The 17381-nt window shown below is 36.7% G+C and overlaps 1 protein-coding gene across 2 annotated transcripts in view; it reads left to right on the top strand.

Annotated features, from left to right (window-relative positions):
* Positions 1-17381, top strand: part of LOC127799344 (probable ubiquitin-like-specific protease 2B) — a 118083-nt gene that overhangs the window by 63368 nt on the left and 37334 nt on the right. The window lies entirely within an intron of this gene.

Genomic DNA, 17381 nt, shown 5'->3' with positions numbered 1-17381 from the left:
GAAGATTTATTTGGCAAGCATGTTACCACAAGGACGAGTGTGAGATAAAGAACAGTTATGTATTTTTTTTTACTCAAGGAGGATGCTAGTAACGCTGTTGTCAAACATTCATGTTTTAGACACTTGCAGAGTGAGCATCTTAGATTTGATAATATATTTTCTTCTTTATGAAATGCTATGGTGATTACTTGTTCAAGAATAGAGAATGATGTGAATCTTAAGATGGAGTTTCTCTAAGATCACAGCCAAACAGACTTTGTACATTGAAATGACAGTCTCTTTGGAATATTAGTTTTACTCTTTGCAAAGCAAGGATAAGTTGCGTACAAAAATGACCATGCCTTGACTCTTAGTAATGTGGGAGTTTTGTGCATTGAGGATGCATTTTTTAATAATATTAACCATTCTTTAGGATCTTGTAATAGATTTAGGAAGTAAGAGCGGGAAAGTGCACCCTTTATGAGAACACCCTTGAGTATGGATTTAATCTGGTTTATTTATTATTTATTTTGCTGTCATTTATCTTTTTTCTCTTTTCCTAGGAGAGGAGCCGCATAAGTGCTTGTTAGAAGGGATGGAGGACAGTTGATTCATGACATGGCCTCTTTTCTTTCTGTTTTTTCTTTTTTCCCTAGCACGTTTATATTACATCCTTTTGATACTAGTTTACCAGTTGCACCACACTGATGCATGCTCATAATAGGTAACAATATAATTAAAAATAAAAGGTCAAATGACAAGACCCTTGAATTTCAAATAATTTTACTATTTTAACCTGACTTAAAAAAAATTTCACTCAATAGCTTGTTTTGCAATTGTATCACATTGTTAACTTTTTTTTTAAAAAAAATGTATAACTTCTATTAGAGAGAAGAAAAAAATGACAAATTATACTGTTCCTTTTTTTTTGGGGGGGGGGGATGTTGGAGGTATGACATGGCTAAAATACTTGTAAAAATGTGAATATTGATTTGAAAAAATTGTTAAAGTCATAATAAAATTAGACAAAGTTTATAGTTTTTCTTTTTTTAATTTTTCCAAATTTAGAAGGAAAGCTTACAACGAATACATAAAAAAGTTAAAAATAAAAAGTAAAAATGTTGAAGTAATTTCTATAATTCTATTCTTTATTGTTATTCATGATAAAAAGTAAAACGGTTTCATGATATTGACATTAATACATTATATCATCTGTCATTGCTTGAGATAATAATAGATGAAAGTTACTATTGCATAATACCCAAATTAATATCTTGAATAATTATGCGATATCATCAATCATGCATGGTATGTAAATTTATGTCATAGCATGCAATTCTAAAAGAAGCATGGCTTGGAGCACCGCATGAGAACGACTTGTATGTAGGATGATTTTCAAAAATTATGACACAACATGGGAAGGACACATCCAATAATAAATAACATATTATAGATTCATGTACTTAGTGCATGAGGCTGCCTGCTTTGCGAGGGTTTGAAGAAAGGTTTTTGTATGTGGTCTTATACTTGTTTTGCAAAAAATCCCATTTTACGGTTGAAAGCCATGACCTTCCGGTTACAAAGGAACTACCCTTTTGTTGTTACCAACGCTCACCCTCAACTTAAACATATTAGACAATATACATATAAAAGAACTTGCCTTCTTTATAATAGGAAAAAAGTTTTTAGTCCCGAAATATGTATTCTAGAAAATTCTGCTTCATGAAATGTTTTAGAAATTAAGACTCTTGCGTTAAAATTTCAAATGAGGGGGAGTGCCTGTACATATATTTCTACAATTTTTCTATTTTTCAGTTGATTTATAACTTGTTTTTTTTTTCCCTGATAAGTAATGGTTGGTTCTTAAATTTTTATTTCTAAACATTTAACATAGTTCTCATTTATTTTATCCTTGGACATTCTAGATGTCATAATGGATATGCTTGCATCCCTTGTGTTTATGAATTTTGTAGGAGGAAATTCAAAAATAATAGCTGCAGAAAGTTTTAGGAGGAAGAGATAATTTTTATTCATCTGCCTAATTGAAATATATATATAGAAAACTAAATCTTCTAATTTCCTATTCTGAGATTTATATACACCTAATTAGGAAGTTATAACAACATATCCAGCCTTTATCCCACTATGTGGGGTCGGCTACATGAATTCTAGACTTCCATGTATTTTTATCTTTTGTCATATCTTCATTGAGATTTATACACTTCATATCAAACTTTAATGTCTCCCTCAAAGTCTTCTTAGGTCTGCCTCTACCTCCTTTTTTGGTTAATTGTTCCATTTCATCAACTCTTCTCACAGGAGCGTCTCTTGGTCTCCTTCTCACATGACCAAACCATCTTAGTCTAGTCTCTCTCATCTTCTCCTCTATTGGCACTACTCCTATCTTATTACGAATAACTTCATTTCTAATTTTATCTTTTCTTGTATGGCCGCACATCCATCTTAACATCCTCATCTCCATAGTTGTTGAATTGAGATTCGAATCGAGAATCGAAATCCTTATTTTACGAATCGTGAATCGAGAATCGAATCGAATCGTAAGATTCAGTACACATTTTTAATTTCAAATATAAATAATATATATCCATAGAAAATAAATAAAATATATTAAAATTATACCAAAAATATATTCATGTTGCCTTTAAATTCAAATTGTATCAAATCAAACCACTTTCAAAATAACAAACTAGAAAAAAACAACTATTAGCCATTAGGCTACCAATAAATGCCATTGTCCATAATTTTCACAAGTTATCAATCATCTTCATCTTCAAGTTAAAGAGCATCATCATCTTCAAACGTAGCCAAATCCACTTGCTCTCCATCCTCTGCATCTTCCTCATCATCAATCATTTCTAAATCCAATTCTTCTTCCACATTGTCTTCAACAACTTTTCCTTTTCTTTTTCTGTCTAGCTTCAAGTTCCTTGGCCCTATATTATACAATATAAGTTATAGCATATTAGAATTCAACCCAAACTTAAACAAACACATTAACTTAGTTTTAGAATGTAGAAAACTATAAAGTATAGATATATACCTCTTCTATTATTACTTGGTTGAATACCTCCATCATCTTCAAAACATTCATTAGCATCCATCCATGAATTATCTTGGGGTAAACAAGGATCTTCTTGTTCGGTGATCCATTCATCATCGGACTCCATATCACTCAAATAAATAGGATCATAATTTTCACCTCTTTTCTCCCTCTTAGCTTGCCTTAATTCAAGTTGAATGTTATATTTCACAAAGACAAGAGCATTTAATCTTTGTTGTTCCAAACGATTTCTCTTTTTTGAATGGACATGCTCAAATGTGCTCCAATTTCTTTCGCATCCTGTAGCACTACATGTGAGACTCAAGACTCGTATGGCTAGGTTTTGTAACTCTTTACATTCTTCCCCATAGCTTTCCCACCATAAAGCTAAGATAGAAAAATAAAAAACTAATTAGTCTAATTAGTTTAAAGGAGCTAACAATTGAAATTTGAAAATTAAAACATTAAATCAAAATAATACCTGGTTGCTTCTTGTCTCTTGTTAAAGTAGCCATACTCATGCCAAACAATCCGTCACCTTTTTTAAACTTTTCTAATTGCTCATCAATTTTTAGTCTTGTTTCAATATCCGGATAGATCTTTTCTATTGTCTTGTATAAACCAACTTTAACTTCTATATCCGCATTAAAAGACTCATCATATTGAAACCTTAAAAAAAATGCAATACGAGTAAGAAACAACAAAGCATATACAATACAAAAATTTGTTAGTTATAGGAAATATGATTTTAGAAACTCACTTGGGATTAAGAAAATATCCCGCTGCATGGAGTGGCCTATGAAGTTGCAAATCCCATCTTGTATCAATAATGTTCCAAATGCGCTCATACTTTATCTTTTGATGGTTAAAATTTTGTGCAATTTTCTCCTTTGCCCTATCCATTGCTCCATATATGTATCCCATTGCTAGTTTCACATCCCCATCAACAAGTCTTAAAACTTTAACAAGTGGACTTACACACTTTAAGCAATACTTGATCGATTTCCAAAACTTGTCATCGGATAACAAAATTGCTCCCACTTTAATTGCATCCACCTTAGAAGCATAATGACTTTTAGCCCACTCTTCTGATGCAAACATAGCCCTAAGAGGAATCTTATTTTCCTCAAAGCTCCTCAATGTAAGAAATGATGTAGCAAACCTTGTAACTCCTGGCCTCTTCAACTCTCTCTTCTTAGAGAACTTCCTAAACATGCTAAGGACCCAAGCATGTCTATAAATGTATACACAAACTTCTTTAGCCTTCTTTATTGTATCTGTGAAAATAGGCAACCCACCTATATCATGTAAGATCAAATCAATGCAATGTGCTGCACAAGGAGACCAAAATAATTTTTTTCTTTTCTCCATCAACAAGTCACCCGCAGCTACATAGGCTGAAGCACTATCAGTCACCACTTGAACAACATTTTCCTCCCCAATTTCCTCCACCAATGAATCAAGCAACTCAAATAACTTTTGTGCATCTTTTATAACATCTGAAGTGTCAATAGATTTAAGAAAAACTGTTCCACTTGGACTATTCACCAAAAAGTTTGTAAGAGATCTACTTTTCCTATCCGTCCACCCATCCGACATCAAAGTACAACCAGTCCTTTTCCACTCCTTTTTATACTTCTCCAGCATTGAGTTTACATTGTCAACTTCCTTCTTCAAAAATGTAACCCTAGCCTCATGATAACTAGGAAGTTTTAAACCCTTACCATATTCACCAACCGCTTCCATCATTGAAGCAAAAAGAGGACTTTTTACCAAAACAAAAGGCAATGCATGTCCATACAAAAATCTACAAATGCTATGAACAACGGGCTCCCTTTTCTTAACCATTGCATTTAAAGTTTGTTGTTTTTCTTTCCCTTTAGTGACAAAGACATCCATACTAGTTTTTCTTTTTCCTCCTATCATTTGAACTTCTGTCTCTTCTTCTTGGAAATATTCTTTTTCATTCACCTTTTGTCTTTCCAATTCTCCTAATATCTGAATACAAAGTTCCTCACATTATCTGGACATTGTGTACATGGAGCCACATTATCATGATCACCCGCAAAATGGTGTTTCATTCGATTTATCCCTCCCCATCTTTCAAGTCCACAATAATTGCACTTTAAGTTCATTCTATTTCCATTAATCCGAGTGCAATATTCCCAGATAGGATCATTATTCTTTGTTGTAGATCCCTTTTTTGATCTTGACGCCATATTCAACAAGAAAGAAAGCAATATTCTTCTAGCATTGAAAAAAAATATAAAGTCAAAATTTTGAAATAAAAAACAATACAAATATCATAAAAGAAAATAAAAAAAGTAGAACAAATTTGACCAAACAATAAAACATATTAGAAAAAATCAGAAACAGAAAAAAAGACACAGCACAACAGTCGACACTGCAGTGCAATAGGCTAATAGCAGGAAAATATATATAAAAAAAATAAAACAATAACAAGTTAAGTTAACAATTACAAAATAGGTTCTCTTAACCCCCAAAGTCAACAAAAATAGCTGCAAAAGACACAGTAGTCAGCACTGCAGTGCAACAGCAACAAAAAAATAAAAAAAAAACAAAACAAGAAAACCTCAAACTCAATAAAAACAGCTGGTGCTCAGAAATAAGCATGAGTGGTTGAGGCTCATGTGCCCAGCTGCCCACATCTCTGATGTCTTTGTTGGCACGTGAGCACATGAAAAATTATAATATCATTTTCAAGTATGAAAAATGATTTGACGAGAGAAGTGGCTAGAACAGAAGCACTGGTTTCAACACTCGTCAAGACTCCCAAGCTGGATTTTCTCTAGGAATAGGCATAGAATAGAAGCACTGGTTTTAAGCAAACGCAGTCTTCTTCTTAGGATTCGTATGGTCTCGACGTCTCGCATAAAGCAACGAAAAAGAAGAACTAAAGAAGAAGAAAGCAACGCACCTTGAACAGAACCTGAAGTCTTGCGGTCGTAGCTCTCGAGTCTCGCCTTTGCTTCTGTCGTTTCATCTCATGCTCATATGCAGCGTTTTTGCTTCTCTGTTTCAACTTTCCAGCTTCCAGCTTCCAGCTCCTAACATTTTAGGTACTGCCGTTTCACCTCATTTCTATTTCAGTTTTGTGATTCGTTCGATTCGTCCGATTCTACCAATTCTTTGCCGATTCTTTCGATTCATGGTCGATTCTAAGCAATTTTCGATTCTACCTATAGATTCGACTCGATTTCTCTTGGAATCGAGCCGAATCGTGCGATTCGCGATGCGAATCGCACGATTCTAACAACAGTGCTCATCTCCACTACACTCGTCTTTTGCTCATGTTGGTATTTGACTGCCCAACATTCTGAGCTGTACAACAAAACTGGTCTTATAGCTGTCTTATAGAATTATTCTTTCAATTTTAATGGGATTTTACTATCACATAACACCCCCGATGCATTTCTCTATTTTAGCCAGCCTGCCGTAATTCTATGTGTGACATCCTCGTGAATTTCTTCATCTTTTTTAATCACTGATCCCAAATATCGAAAATGGTCTTTTCTTTGTAAGATTTGGTCTTCCAATTTTATTATAACATCCTCCACTCTTGCATTCTTACTAAATTTACATTCCATATATTCTGTTTTCTTTCTGCTTAATTTAAATCCCTTAGATTCTAAATTGTTTCTCCATAACTCAAGCTTAGTGTTCACTCCTTCTTTTGTTTCATCCACCAACACTATGTCGTCTGCAAATAGCATACACCATGGCACCTCTGTCTGAATATCTTTAGTGAGTTCATCCATTGCTAAAGCAAATAAGTATGGACTTAGTGCAGAACCTTGATGCAATCCTATTGTAATTTTAAACGGTTCAGTATCCCCTCTGCATGTTCTGACCCTTGTCTCAGCACCATGATACATGTCCTTAAGGGCTTGTATATAGGCTATTCGGACTCTTTTCTTCTCTAAAACCCTCCATAATACTTTTCTAGGGACCCTATCATAGGCATTTTCTAGATCTATAAACACCATATGTAGGTCATTCTGATGATCCCGATACCTTTCCATTAGGCGTCTCAGTAGATATATAGCTTCCATTGTTGATCTACCGGGCATGAAACCAAATTGATTTTCTGAGACCTCTGTTTCTTTTCTGAGCCTCTGCTCTATTACTCTCTCCCAGAGTTTCATGGTATGACTCATTAACTTAATTCCTCTGTAATTTTCACAGTTTTGAACATCTCATTTGTTCTTATATATAGGGACCAAAGTACTCTTCCTCCACTCATCTGACATCTTTTTTGATTTAAGAATCGCGTTAAATAATTTTGTTAGCCAGGAGATACCCTCTTCTCCCATGCATTTCCATGCTTCTATTATATTATCCGGTCCCACCGCCTTATGATTTTTCATCTTTTTTAATGCTTGCCTTATTTCATTTGGACTTATGCGTCGATAAAATGTATAACTCACGTTCCTTTCGGAGTTACTAAGATGTCTTAACCTAACTCTTGTGTCACCATCATCATTGAATAATTTTGTGAAATACTCCTTCCATCTCTCCTTAATCGCTCCCTCATTCACTATTACATTTTGATTTTCATCTTCTATGCATTTCACTTGATTTAAATCCCCTGTTTTTCTTTCACTTGCCTTAGCTAATTTATATATATCATTTTCTCCATCTTTTGTATCAAGTCGTTTATATAAATTCTCGTATGCTTTTGACCTTGCTTCACTAACAGCTTTTTTTGCTGCCTTTTTTTATTCTTTATAATTTTTTGATTTTCTTCATTGTTGCACTGATATATAGCTTTATAGCAATTTTTCTTATTTTTAATTTTCAATTACACGTCTTCATTCCACCACCAAGACTCCTTAAGGTTAGGGGCTCTACCATTTGCTCTCCAAGCACTACCTTTGCTGTGTTTCTCAGGGCATTAGCCATTTCTCTCCACATTTGATTTGTCTGTCCTTCTCCATTCCATTCTCTTCTACCCCTTAATTTTTCTTTGAAGATTAGTTGTTTCTCCCTTTTTAAATCCCACCACCTGCTTCTTGGATTTTGTTTTATGTGATTTTTTCTTTTCCAATTTCTTACTTGGACGTCAAGTACTAGAAGTCTATGTTGAGTAGTCAAACACTCTCTCGGTATCACCTTACAATCCCTACAACATACCCAGTCCTCTTGTCTCATGAGGAAGTAATCTATTTGGGTGCTTGATGTGACATTTTTATATGCGATTAAGTGTTCGTCCCGTTTTTTGAACCTAGTATTGGTTATGATGAGCCCATATGCCATTGCAAAATCTAGAATAGACTTACCCTCATTATTAATTTCCCCGAATCCATACCCTCCATGTACCTCTCTATAGCCGTTTCCGTCTCTACCCACGTGATCATTTAAGTCACCTCCTATAATCACTTTCTCTCCTCTTGGTATCATTTGTATGAGTCCCTCTAGGTCCTCCCAGAATTTTGCTTTTATCTCCTCACCTAACCCCGCTTGTGGTGCATATGTACTAAAGATATTCATAGTCATTCTTCTTAGAATAACATTCACCATAATAATCCTATCCCCTATTCTCTTTACAACCACTACCTCATCTACTAAGCTTTTATCCATAATGATCCCCACTCCATTTTTTGCTCGATTATTTCCTGTGTACCATATTTTATATCCATTTTCTGACAAAATTTTTGCTTTTTTCCCTACCCATCTTGTCTCTTGAAGGCACATAATATTAATCTTTCTCCTAATCATCACATCTCCACTTCCATAGCTTTGTCTGTTAATGTTCCTATGTTCCATGACCCAATCCTTAATCTATGATTTTGTTTTTTACTTTGACTTTGAATTTGATTTTGTTTTTGATTTTGTTTTTGGTTTTGGTTTTGATTTTGATTTTGATGTTGGACTAACTTCTTTATCCACATCCGTCCAAGCAAATGCGGGAACCCTTGCTCATTTGTCACTACATCTGGGCACCGATGCAGCGGCCCTAGCTCACTTGACACTACACGCGGGCAGTGTAGCGCGTCGCTATGAAGGGTTACGCCCACGCCCAAACGTTTTTTCATAATTTGTCTAGAGTTCATGTTTTGGATCCGACTAAGTTTTACGTTGGCTGTCGGCTACCTAACACAACCCTCCTCCTTTATCCGGGCTTGGGACCGGCAGTGGATAACATTCTCAGGCGGAGTTCTAATTAGGAAGTTACAGCTACACTAAATTAGGATACTTACATCTAGTTTTGAGAGAGAGATTTATTCTCCACTCAAACTAGGAAACAAGTTAATGGACTCTACGAAATAAGGAAATAAGTTAATAAAACAGCTAATGCAAAGATTTTCCACCACAGCTAATGCCAAGATTCTCCACAATAGCATACACCTTTAGAAATGATTGATGAGTTCACCACACCAGTATTTGATCCTATATATGATCTTTCATAGAATTGCTTATTAGTATTCATGTAAAGAACATAATGAAAATCTTCTCACACATTTTCGTATGTACACTTACAAGTCCTCTTATAGAGATGAGAATTATACAACATAGGAAAGATTACAAAGACTAAACAAAAGGAAATATTTGATTATACACAAATAGGAAGTTCCCTAAACACTTACAGGAAAGTTCCGTAAACACCAATTTAGAAATCTCCAAAACAACCAAAGATATGATCATCTTCTAAATTAAGGATATACTTTGCCTAACACCTCTCTTCAAGGAGCTAGCCAATGCTTCCTTATTTCTTCCTTTGGGAACCAACACTCCCCCTCAAGTTGGTGAATGCATATCAACCATTCCCAACTTGCATACCAACTCTTCAAATCATTTAGTGGGCAGCCCCTTTGTCCAAAGATTAACTAGCTTTTTTTCCTAATGTAACATAAGGAACACAAATTAAGCTAGCTTCTAGCTTTTTCTTTATGAAATGCTTATCTATTTCCACATGCTTGGTTCTATCATGTTGCACGAGGTTATGTGCAATGCTTATGGCTGACTTATTAACATAACTTAGCTTGATTGGTCCACTGCTAGCAATATTTAGGTCTTCTAAAATAATTCTCAGCCACAACAACTCACACAGACCTATAACCATGGCTTTGAATTTGGCCTCAACATTAGATCCCACTATACTCTGCTTCTTACTTCTCCATGACACCAAATTCTTCCCGAGAAACACACAGTAACCGGTTGTGGAGCGTCTATCAATTAAAGACCCTGCATAATCTACATCAGTATACCCCATAATATCCAATTTACTTCTTGGTTTGAACGAAATCTTTTTTTCAAGTGTGGTTTTTAAATAATATAGGATCCTCCTTATAGCCTGGATATGTTCTTCTGTTGGACTATGCATGAATTGACTCACCAAGCTAACATTAAATGCAATATCTAGTTTAGTATGTGACAAATAGATCAGTCTTCCCATCAATCTTTGATATCTTCTTTTGTCCATCGGCTGACAATTAGAATTCTCTCTCAACTTGATGTTGGATTCTATTGGAGTACCTGCTCCTTTACCTCCTAGCAACGTTGTTTCCTTTAACAAATCCAATATATACTTCCTCTGTGATAGGAAAATCCCTTCTTTAGAATAGACCACCTCTATTCCGAGAAAATACTTCAATGCACCAAGATCTTTGATCTCAAATGTTTAGGAAAGATTCTCTTTAAGTTGTTTCTACTCTTCAAAGTCATTCTCAGTCACAATAATGTCATCTACTTAGACCATCAAAGCTGTCATCCTTCCATCCATTAAATGTTTAATGAAAAGAGCATGATCTCCCCTACTTTGATGATATCCCATTTGTTTCATAGCTTTAGAGAACCTGTCAAACCATGTCCTCGATAACTGTTTAAGTAGTTTACATGCCTTTCTTGAAACTCCTTTGTCAAATCTTGGCGATGGCTCCATAAATACTTTTTCTTCTAAATCTCCATGCAAAATAGCATTTTTTTACATCAAATTATTGCAACTTCCATCCATGATGTATTGCTAGAGGTGAGAGAATACTTACGGTTGTTATTTTTACCATGGATGCAAAGGTTTCTAGGTAATCAATACTATAGATTTGAGTGTACCCTTTTGCAACTAGCCAAGCCTTATACCTCTCCAAAGTCCCATCTGCATTATACTTTAGATTAAAGACCCACCTGCAACCCACAGGTTTGATTTCCTTTGGTCTAGGCACCATGTCCCAAGTCTAATTCTTTGCCAAGGCTCTCTTCTCCTCATGTATTGCTTGCATCCAATTCTGATCATTTAAAGCCTCATCAACTATCTTAGGAATAACAATGGTATCTAGAGAGGTCAAGAAACTTCTATGTTTTGGGGACAAACGATGATAAGAAAGATAATTGGCCAATGGATGTTTAGTACAACTCCTGATTCCTTTTCTAATAGCAATAGGCAGATCCAAATCATTAGAAACAAGATTAGAAGAATAACTAATGGGATAAGTGATTTCAGTACCTGAACTTGGAGTGGATGTTGGTTCAAGAGCAGGATCTGGATTAGGCTATGGTCTTCTCTTGAAGACATAAGAGGAACCTTTAAACTTGACTGAGGATGATGGTAGCATTGGCAGTGGTTGTTCTCCCTATGCTCTTGTGGGTCTAGTTTGTACTGCTCACCCAAGGGAGAAGTGCACGAGTCATCGATTTTTGGGTGTAACTCAAGAGGCAAGTCCAATGTAGGAAGACCACCACTTTGATCACTATTAGGAACATTCTCCCCCTAGTAACTGAGACTAGAAGACCCAAAGAATGATTGAGTTTCAACAAATGTAGCATCCTTGGACACACAATTTTCTAGTAAGAGGATGATAACATTTGTAGCCTTTTTGAGTAGGAGAATAACCAAGGAAGATGCACTTAAGTGCTCAAGGATCAAGCTTATCCTTGTGATGCTTAGAAATATGAACAAAAGACGTACAACCAAAGACTTTTGAAGGAAGGGAAGTATGAAGACCAACATCTGGGAAATGGGAGGGTAAACACTGAAATGTACTTTGATGATTTAGGAGCTTAGAAGGAACCCAATTAATCAAATATGTAGCAGTTAAGACTGTTTCTCCCCAAAAACATTTAGGAATAGAATGATGAAGGAAAAGAGCCTTAGTGACATTGAGTAAATGTCGCATTTTTCTTTCGACCTCCCAATTTTGTTGAGGGGTATCCACACATGATGAATCATGGACAATCCCTTCCTGTTGGAAAAATTGATGCAAGTAGTGATTGAAATAATCTCTTGCATTATCAGTGCGAAATCTTTTAATGTGGGATCCAAATTGGGTAGAAATCATCTTACATAATATAGGCAAAATAGTGCTAATAGCAACCTTATCCTTTAAAAGATATACTCAAGTCATCCTTGTACAATCATCAATGAAATATATGAACCATTTGGCCTTAGAACAATTAGGGATCCCAGATAGCCCCACACATCTAAATGAATCAAAGAAAATGGAATGGAAGACAATTTGTTGCTTATAGGATAAGAAACTCTATGATGTTTTGAAAATTCACACATCACAATGAAGATGATTGACACTTAAACCCCTAAACAAAGTAGGAAACATTGACTGCATCAAACTAAAATAAAAGGTGGATGTCCTAAACAATAATGCTGAAGCCATATCTCAATCATAGATGTAGGATGTGATGAACAAGTGAGAATAGGTTGATCCCTTTTTCTTAAAACACTTCGTTTCTTCAAGTAGTACAACCCATTCCATTCCTCGACATCACCAATCATCTTCCCTATGTCTAGTGCTTGAAACTCACATTTATGAGGAGAAAAAACAACTCAACAATTAAGGTCTTTGGTGAGCTGATGAACATAGATTAAATTGTTAGAAACATTAAGAACATGAAGGACTTGCTGAATAGGTAATGAGGTATTAAGGGTAACATTACCATGACCGGCGATAGGAATTGTATCACCATTTGCTACTGTTGTTTTCTTGGAAATACTCATTGGTTTATAGGATTCAAACACATTTAGATCATAGGTCATATGGTCAGTAGCTCCTAAGTTTAGGATCCATAAATCATTCTGTCACAACCCCAAGGAATTCCCAAGGATATAATAGTCATACATATTACATGTTCTCCTTTTGTTTGTATTTTCGCTTATAACCGTTAGCACCTTCAATTGTTAGCCTATAAATAGACTTGAGTAGTTAGAGGATGCAACTTATGAATGAATTTGAATTCTATTTCCTCTCTCTCAATTCTCCTAACTCTCCCACGGTTTCCTCTCTTCTCCTCAATTCTCTCTGTTATGTTCTTTCTCTCGCTCCCTTTCCGTTCTTTCTTTCCTGCGTTTTTACCAAATCTCTTTCTATACCCTAGCCAAACCCTAGGGTCGTAACATTTGGTATTAGAGGCGATCAATTCTTGGTTGAGATTCCAACAATTCTTGCTCTAAGAATTCAGGCGAATTCATCTTTTGCTGATTTCCAACTATTCTTGATGCAATTCCAGTGGTTTCGATAATCCTTGGCAATAGGTTTGGGAAGAAATAGTGATTTACGACAACTCCACTGGCAATCTTGGATTCATTTTGATTGTGAGTAGATAGCAGGAAGGAAGGCGTGCATGTGATTGGGTGAGTAGTGAAGGAACGGTGTGGAAGTAGGCCCGAACGATATTGAATTTGTAGCGATAGCGAGCAGTCACAAGCAAGTTCGACAATCGACAAACCTGTTGCCGTTAGGTTCGGAATTTGAAGGTTGTCTCTGCTATGGAAGCAAATCAGGAGAGTGACTGTGGGAAACAAGTTCTTGCGGACTGTAGGCTTTGATCGGCAATTCAATTGCAAATCAAAGGTACTGAATTCGGAAAAATCGTAAGTAGAGCCTTAGTGATTGAATTCGGAATTGAACTCGGATTTGAAAGGCAAAGTAGAGCAAGGCAAGTTTCGGCTTGGAATTGAAGACAGCGCAGGCCAGGGGAGTTCTGACAGTGAGTCCAAGCAGATCGCAACAAAGCTAGTGGTTCTGCGGCCCTTGGATGGTGATTGGGTGAAGGATGAGGGCACAGATTCCAACGGAAAAGGAAGTCGCGATTGAAGCAGAGCCTTGAGCGATTAAGATTCGAAACTTTCTAGAAGCGATGTCTGCAAGCGGCCATTTAAGTTCATAACAGCCATTCGTTAGCAATTGTAGTGGACTTAGGCGATCTCTAACCTGATTCAGGCGAAAGGTGAGGAAGTCTTGCGGCTATGAATTTTAGCTTAGATTTGAATTGCCAAGGCGAAGCAAGAGGAATCCTTGGCTGTTTGACCAAGACGACTACTGTGAGCCAATCTCGGACAGAATTCCGGTGACTTGGGAAAGTGAGAGTTGGCGATTCACAGGAAGTTGCAATGAGAGCCAATCGAACTCTCAAGAAATTGAAATTTGGAATACGACAGCCCTTAGCTACTCCATTATAACTAAGGCGGAGGTTTTTGGTGAATTTGGAAGTTGATAGTAGGCAAACCTGAAGGCTGAACAAACTTGATCAGGTTTAGGTAGAGGAGTTGCGCAGCAAAAGAGTTTTAGAAGCGAGCCAAGGATGATTTAGGAAGGTGGTTATTAAATCAGAACAGGCCAACAATCCTTGGTTATTAATTTCCTATGGATGACTCTCGGTTTGGTAATCTGAAAGCTGCATAAGAGGTGATTAGCAAGAGGTCGTTACAAAGGTGAAGTCAGTGCGAACAATTAAGTGATGGCCAAAAGAACCAGATTGAAGCAACTAGAGTCGAGGGTGAAGGCGTGGGAGTTCAGGATGATGCAAAGGCATCAAGCGATGACCCATAGCCGAGAGGATAGTGTGGCCAACAAAGAAAACATGCTGGAGGATTTAGCTGTCTCTCAAGGAGTGCAGAGAATCTTGGAGAGGCATTGAGAGATGATGGAACAGCATGGCCAGCAAGGCCACAACATGTTCAACATGTTGTCTTCGCTACCTCCATTCCAGTTATCACCAGATTTTCCTCCCCGAGCAATAGTTGATCCAATTCTGCCCAACCATGGCATCCTCCCTAGAACATCTGGTCGACAAATAGAAATTCAGGTAAGTTTATCAGTTTCCTACACTCCCAAACATACTCCAATGCCTAGGGAAGAGGAGGTTAACTGGACTGATTTTGCTAAAGATTTGTGTTACCAATTTGGGGAGAACATGATTGATGTGATTGAGGAGTTCAACAAATTAAGGCAAGAGGGATCGATGACAAATTATCAAGTTAGATTTGAGGAGCTAAGCTCCCTAATGTGGACCATTCAGCCAGCCCTGACAAAGCACTATTTTATATCAAGATTTATTAGTGGCTTAAAGGACAAACTAAGGATAATGGTCAAGATGATGATGACTGCAATCGTGAAGCAGGCGGCTAAGAAAGCGAGGTTTTTAGGAACACGCCTTGGAAGCCATTTTTAGGAAGTAAGGGTTGCAGCCTAACAAATCTACTGGAGCTGATGAAGTAGCATTGGAAAATGGGGAAGATGTTGCAGATCATGGCACTAATGAAAGGCAGCCATGCAACAAGAACTTGGACCAAAGAAAGAAACGGGAGATTGAGGACTTGCACAATCCTACACCTGCTTTGAGCGTCATTGTTGTTGTTAATTCAAATGGTGTAAACCAGTTACAAGAGTTGGCTCTATTGAAAGAGGAACAATTGAAGCTGACAAAATAGGAGAACGTCCATGTGGTTCAAAATATGATAGAAAAGGAGGCTATTGCCATACGATTCAATAGTCTGGACATTGGAGAAAGGGGCGTTGACATGGAGATCCTAGAAGTCTCTATTGAAGATGAGGAAGGAGAAGAGGTTGTGAAGATGGGAAATGATATGGTTGCAGTAATGATGAATCAATTGGAACCATTCTTCGTGGCAATAAAGAAGAGGTGGATGGCTGGACTTGGTATTACTGCAAATCATAGTACTGTTACTGTTGAGAAAAAAGAAAAGGGAAAGGAGAATAAGAGATGATAACAAGATAAGGCGAAGGAGAAACTAGATGGCATTGGATGAAGAAACGATAGATCAGTTGTAATAAGTTTCTTGGGGACGAGAAACCTTTCAAGGAGAGGGGATTGTCACGACTCCAAGGAATTCCCAAGGATATAATAATCATACATATTACATGTTCTCATTTTGTTTGTATTTTCGCTTATAACCGTTAGCACCTTCAATTGTAAGCCTGTAAATAGGCTGGAGTAGTTAGAGGATGCAGCTTATGAATGAATTTGAATTCCATTTCCTCTCTTTCAATTCTCCTAACTCTCCCTCAATTTCCTCTCTTCTCCCTCAATTCTCTCTATTATGTTCTCTCTCTCCCTCCCTCCCTCCCTACTCTTTCTTTCCCGTGTTTTTACCAAATCCCTTTCTATACCCTAGCCAAACCCTAGGGTCGAAACACATTCCTAATTGTTATGTTTTGCATTGAGTATAGCCTAGAAGATCTAGAAGAAATCAGGAGAATTGAAGAATAATCCAAGTGGCAGAAATAAACTTAGATAGTCTAACTTATGTTGTATGTATGAGGGGTATATTAGACTTTGTGTAGTCTAATTTGTAAACCTTGTAATACTCGCCTTATTTGTCTATAAATAAGAAGCATGGGGTGGTAGTCGCAATCATCATTCATTCTTACATGTTTACGAGCACTGTGAAAATTAAGAGAAAAGACTAGAGAGAGAGTGCCTTGAAATCTTAGTTGTATTGTACTCGTGAGAGAGGGTTGTCTTGTATTGATTTCTTCAAGATTCTTAGTGGATTTCTCTCAGGACCGAGGCTGGATGTAGGATCACAAATTGTGATTTGAACCAAGATAAACAACTTGTGTTCTTGTGTGGTTTCTTATTTTTTCCCTATTTCAATTTCTATATTTGTTATATTTTTCTGTTGTGGGATAAAACCGTGTGTGTGTGTGTGGCTGTGTATTGGCAAGATTGAGTGTTTCCAAGGCTCCCAAGTCAACACTAATAGTATGTGAGGCAGTAAGAGATTCAGATTGAAAATAGGTACCTGCTTGTGCCAGTGAGTAGGTGTCATCTTGAATCATTTTTAGAAAACTTTTCAGCTTACTGATTTCATCAGCATTCAGTTGGTCAGTAGCTATCACCGGATCTGCCTTCTCAGTAATGGTTTCCTCCTTTTTTTCCCGATTTTGTGGTCTAGAATGGGAATCATTCTTACCCTGCTGAGACTTTAATCGAGAGCCATCCATCTTATTAGTCACCATTGCAGGTCCCTCAGGATTAGTCTCATTGAACATGGCTATTCTTCTATATTCCTCACTATGAATTATAAAAACACTTCATTAAGTGATGGAAGTTTTTCTCTTCCGAGGTC

This window comes from Diospyros lotus, chromosome 4 (assembly GCF_014633365.1).
Source record: "Diospyros lotus cultivar Yz01 chromosome 4, ASM1463336v1, whole genome shotgun sequence".
NCBI classification, from domain to species: Eukaryota; Viridiplantae; Streptophyta; class Magnoliopsida; order Ericales; family Ebenaceae; genus Diospyros; species Diospyros lotus.
Note: the sequence above shows the minus strand (reverse complement) of the source record. Positions and strands in the feature narration are given on the sequence as shown.